This window comes from Canis lupus, assembly GCF_048164855.1.
Source record: "Canis lupus baileyi chromosome 16 unlocalized genomic scaffold, mCanLup2.hap1 SUPER_16_unloc_13, whole genome shotgun sequence".
Taxonomy (NCBI): domain Eukaryota; kingdom Metazoa; phylum Chordata; class Mammalia; order Carnivora; family Canidae; genus Canis; species Canis lupus.
Genome location: NW_027326428.1, coordinates 189,764 through 195,870, shown reverse-complemented (window position 1 = coordinate 195,870; position 6,107 = coordinate 189,764). Strand labels below are relative to the sequence as shown.

The 6,107-nt window shown below is 40.0% G+C and overlaps 1 pseudogene; it reads right to left on the bottom strand.

Annotated features, from left to right (window-relative positions):
* Positions 1 to 1,559: 1,559 nt before the first annotated feature.
* LOC140629546 (small ribosomal subunit protein eS6-like) lies at positions 1,560 to 4,186 on the bottom strand (annotated as a pseudogene).
* Positions 4,187 to 6,107: the final 1,921 nt, after the last annotated feature.

Here is a 6,107-nt window from a genome sequence, read left to right as displayed (position 1 = left end):
TATTTTTAACTTCTTGAGGAATCTCCACACTGTTTTCCAGTGTCTGCACCAGTTTACATTCCCACCAACAGTGCAAGAGGGTTCCCCCTTCTCCACATCCTCTCCAACATGTGTTGTTTCCTGTCTTGTTAATTTTCGCTATTCTCATTGATGTGAGGTGGTATCTCATTGTGGTTTTGATTTGTATAGTCCATTGGAGAAGGAAAATCATCATAGGGTTTCACTCATACGTGGAATATAAGAAATAGTGAAAGGGAAATAAGGGAAAGGAGGGAAACTGAGCGGGAAAAATTAAAGGGAGATAAACCATGAGAGATTCCTAACTCTGGGAAACAAACAAAGGGTTGCGGAGGGGGAATGGGGTAACTGAGTGATGGGCACTGAGGGGACTTGATGGGATGAGCACTGGGTGTTATAATATATGTTGGCAAATCGAACTTCAATAAAAACCAAAAAAAAAATTTTTAATGTTAAAAAAGAAAAGCAAAACAAAACAGCAACAACAAAAAACTAAAACTCTCCCCAAATAAATAGTTTTCTATTCAAGGCCAAAAAAAAAAAAAAAAAAAAAAAGATAGGTTGGCACATTATAAAGCCACCACATGCAGGAATAGTATTGTCTTGTTTCTTGTTTTACTGATGAATCAGAATCCCAAGGACCTAAAACAGCCTGGAACATTGTATAGGTGCTTTAAAAAAATAGTTGATGGGGGTGCCTGGGTGGCTCAGGTGGTTAAGCATCTGCCTTCAGCTCAGGTCATGATCCCCAGAGTCCTGGGATTGAGCCTCTTGTCAGACTCCCTGCTCAGTGGGGAGTCTGCTTCTCCCTCTCTCCCCTGCTCATGCTCTCTCTTGCCATCTCTCTCACTATCTCTCTCTCTCTCTCTCTCTCTCAAATAAAAAAATAGAATCTTTTTTAAAAATAATAATTGATAAATGAATGAATGAATGATATTTGATGGATATTGATTCATGCCAGCTCCTCTGCTAGTATGTAAGTTCATGAGAGCAGAGAGCATGTGCTTTATGGCCACCATTGTATCATCAGCATCTAGCACACACATTCACTCTCTGTGCAAGCTCTTGTTCCAGGAAACCCTTCCCAGTAGCCAAAAATAGATATCTAATGGTATCTCTACAAGAATGCCAAAGGGTAGCCAACACAGACCCATAGCAACATTTCCTAAAATCCTTTCTCCAAACTCCAAAGCTGCCCCCAAATATTGATTCTTCTCTCTCTTACCTTTCTATGAAAATCTCCTTATCCCCTACACCCCATCCACCACCAAGCACCCTAACACACATCAGAAGACTGCAGTGAGCTGGCAAATTCAATCTCCCTTAAATTATATATGTGTGTGAGTGTGTATGTGTGTGTCTGTATTCATATATATAATTTTATTTTCTCCCTCCTACTGAATGAATGAACAAAGAAACAGACAAAACAAGTGAATGAATGAATTTGAAAACTAGTGACCTAAACTACCATTCTTCCTTTAGCAACCCTGCAATTACAGGAGCTCTTTACTAACAGTAGGACTGGGAACACATGACAAATTAAGACTTTTGGATTTTTTTTTTAAGATTTATTTGTTTATTCATGAGAGACAGAGAGAAGTAGAGACATAGGCAGAAGGAGAAATGGGCTCCTCGCAGGGGGCGCAATGTGGGACTCGATCCTAGGACCCTGGGATCACACCCTACTTTCGGCTCAGCAACCGCTGAGCCACCCAGGTGTCCCAAGTCTTTTGGATATTATGTGATAGAATCAAATCAAGTGATTTTTCAAATATATATGTATATATATATATACATATATAGTACCTGAACACATATGTGGGTGGAAATATTCTGCAAACTACTGGGTCATTACGATCCACGATTATTGAGAAAATTACACAGATGCTAGGAGATAAGAAATCATGATTATTGAGAAAATTACACAGATGCTAGGAGATAAGAGTTTGTCATTTAAAATATTTTTAAAAGATGATTTTGTTTCCTGCCTTTGTTTCTATTAAGTAATAGTAATAAAGTCAAGATTATTGACTTCATAAAGGCACTGACAATAAAGAAATAGGTAATATAAAAATATGGAATTTAGCTTTGAAACACTATATATGTATATACATATGCATGTATGCATATATAAAAACACACTTGCAACGTATACATAACATTTATATTCAGGAAAAGTGTTGTAAAATTTACCCCCTGATAACTCACAAAGTCAATAATCTTCAGGCAAAAATAATCCAGCCTTAGCCTTCTTCAAACAGAGAGTTAAATGTTCTCTGGATATAATAGAGAATAGAAAACAAAGAACAGGGTTGTACATCTCTGGCACATCTCAAGCAAAGCAAAGAAATTCCCAGGAAATCCCCAACCCACTGCCACATTCATTCTGGACCAAGCTCCAATTCAGGAGGCAGGTGAATTGTACACCCTCCTGAAGCTTCTTTCCTAGAACAAAGATAATGACTTTCCCTAGACTTCACCCTCAAATCAGGGAACAACTTCATATTATCTGAAAGATGATCCAATATGTGTGAATAATAATAAACCCAAAGGTAAAAAAAATCCTTCAGCCACTGGGGTTTGTGACCAAATGATTCTGAAATCAGTCATCTCCAGAAAAAATTTTCCTGTCTTCCCTGGGACAAACTATACACATAGTCCTCACTAATTTTTCCGTCACTCTGCAGCGGCTGGACTCAAACAATTTTGGAGTTGTTTATAAACACAAACCACTATCAATTGTTGGATAAAGTCCCCATAACCTCAAAGTGAACTGTTTCTACGAAGAAATAGCACTGCTCAGCAATGAGTGAGCTAGAGATACAGACACCTATAAAAGCCAACTTTGTGACTCATTGTTAAGTGGTTGCCTTAAAAGAATTATGGTTGTGAATCAATCTGCAATCAATTCTCTACAAATGAAAGCTCTAGCTAACTTAGTTCAGTGAATCATATAAATCCAGAGGAACAATGTGAAAAATTTCCTGGCTGACAGCGAGAAACCCAGGAAGACACATTTTTAATGTCTGATCTTATTTGTTAAACTTAGAAAATCTCATCCTTGACTGGACTCAGACTTAGAGGTAGAAGTTCTCAGAGCGGACAGCCTCCACCTCTCAGCCATCTGTTCCTGGTATTTTTCTTTAGCTTCCTTCATTCTCAAGGCCAAACGTTTAGCCTACTCTGCAGCCTCTTATTTTCCGTAGTACGCTGTTTCTTCAGAGCCATACGCCGATGTTTGTGTTGGAAGATGTATGGAGTAACAAGATGCCGAGTCTTGGCTGCTTTGGTTCTAGGTTACTCACCTTCTTTATTTAGGGGCTTGCTCACAACATACTGGTGGGCATCATCCTTAGAGAGACTGAAGAGTTTGTGGATTCTCCTAGCTCTTTTGGACTCCCCGTGAGAAGGCGTAGTAGTATCAGTAAGCCAGGAAGGTCCTTCTCCCCTTTTTCACAATGACCAAGTTGAGAGCACTGAGACTGGCATCCACAAGGCAACCCTGAACAGCTCTGCACTTTCTTTCTCCGGTCCTCCCTGGTCTGTAGCAGGAGCACCCCTCACTCAGCAGCAGGTGGACACAGCTGTGGGTCTGGACCGCCTGCTTCATGGGGAAGCCTACCCTGTCATCGCCACCACTGATTCAGGCCATGTAACCCTTCCATTCTTCACCCAGAGCAGCAGCAGCAGCGTCTGTGGCCATATGCTTCTCATAACAGGTATGAGGTTTGTATCCATCGTCCACTTCAATGAGTTTCTGGCAGCCAATAGCTGGGAAAGAGATGTTCACCTTCATCTTGAAGCAGCCTCCTCCCCGCCGAGACAGCACTGTTTTTATATGGCAAGAGGTACCTGTCTGCTCTGAGAGTGCTCTACACTTCCTAAATGCATGACCTCAGTTATTCATTCAGAGAATGTGACCAAGCCCCTTTGAGCTTACAATATTAATCACTTGGAAATAATGAACTTGACTTTCACTTTGAAAGAACAAGGCATAAAAGGAACAGAAAGTTCCACCACTTACCCTCCTGCATTTTCTGCTTTACGCAGGGGAAAGAGGAAATGACTCAGCTTCCTCCAACTCCTGGCCATCCTCATTTCTCCAACTTATTTCTGCATACATGGTAAAAATCCTATATTCGTTCAGCAAATGCTTATAGAGAATGTACTATGTGTCAAGTACTTTGGACAAACATACATAACCTCTCCTGCCAAATTTATTATTAAATGTATTTTTTCCAATTGTGCTTCTGATATTTTTCTTTGGTTTAGAACGATATTTGCAACAGTTCTTTAAATTTAACTTGTGGATCTCTTGTGTTTAGAGCAAACCATTTTGTACAAGAATTTTCCCATTACTGAGTTTCCTATCTTTAGACCAGCTAGAGTCATTTTTTTTTTTTTTTTTTTTTTTTTTAGGGAACCTTCTTTGGTAACTACTGAGCTTACCTTTTCAGAAATGGAACTATATATATAATAATAATAAAATTATTGTACCCTGTACCAAATCTTTGCCCATATCTCCCTATAATCTATGCTCTTCTAAACTTTAATACTATAGAGAGTATACCAGAGTAAAATAGGATTTGCTTCCTTTGCAGGCCACCTGATTTTCTCCCTGGATGCTTTGGAAGAATTTAAAATTTTTAAAAATTACCAAGGTGTGCCTAGGTAAGTTTTCATTAATATAGGCAGATGCTGCATGAGTGATTTCCAAATACATAATCAGGGCTCCCACAGATCAGGCAAGTTTTCCTCTTTTATGTATCTGAATGTCACTCTCAGTCTTTTGCTCTAATCTCCTTTTTTTAGAAACCTCAATTATCTCTGTTTAATCACTACCTTCTGATTCTTAGCTATTCATTTGTCATTAAATTCTTTGTCCTTTTTCTCTCCATCCTGAAAAGTGAGTTCTCCATTTTTCTCTTCAATATTGGCTCTTCTGGTTTTTCCCTGCTTACTCAGCCCAAAGGTAAGGCTTTCTCTAGCCTGGTGTTTCCCCTACAAACTGAAAGGATGGGTTTACTTATTTCTCCTGACTGTCCTTGGCATTCTTCTGTCAGATAATGATGCAGAGGGCCGATTGATGTCAATGTCTATTTCCTATTCAGCCTCAAGTAAATGGTATGCAGCAGAAGCCAAGGGCATTTCCAGTAGAGAAATGTCTCTACACAGCTTCTTCCCAACTATTGGTGAAGCTGCAAAACCTCCAGCATTCTGCTTATGGCTTGCTCTTCGCCAGGCCTCCATGCCAGGTAACAGCGGTGCCTCTGCCCAGTCCCTTCTTGGTCCTGCTGCCAGCCAAATCAGGCACAAGCCACCCTGCTGGATGTGTTCCCTGTGGCTGCTGCATGAAAACAGCTGCCTCCTACTGCTGTTAACTCTAGTTCCCTGGGCTGCTGGAGTGGAATAGAAACCCAACAGTGTGTTCTCTAGGACCCCAAGACCAGCCCCACACATTTCCACCCTGTACTCAACAGAAGTGGGGATGTTCAATGGAACAGAATAGAGAATCCAGAAGCAGACCCTCAAATTTATGGTCAGCTATTATTCAACAAAGGAGGAAAGTCTATCCACTGGAAAAAAAGACAGTCTCTTCAATAAATGGTGCTGGGAAAATTGGACATCCACATGCAGAAGAATGAAACTAGACCACTCTCTTGCACCATACACAGAGATAAACTCAAAATGGATGAAAGATCTAAATGCGAGACAAGGTTCCATCAAAATCCTAGAGGAGAACACAGGCAACACCCTTTTTGAACTCGGCCACAGTAACTTCTTGCAAGATACATCCATGAAGGCAAGAGAAACAAAAGCAAAAATGAACTATTGGGACTTCATCAAGATAACAAGCTTTTGCACAGCAAAGGATACAGTCAACAAAACTAAAAGACAACCTACAGAATGGGAGAAGATATTTGCAAATGACATATCAGATAAAGGGCTAGTTTCCAAGATCTATAAAGGACGTATTAAACTCAACAGCAAAGAAACAAACAATCCAATCATGAAATGGGCAAAAGACATGAACAGAAATCTCACAGAGGAAGACATAGACATGGCCAACACGCACGTGAGAAAATGCT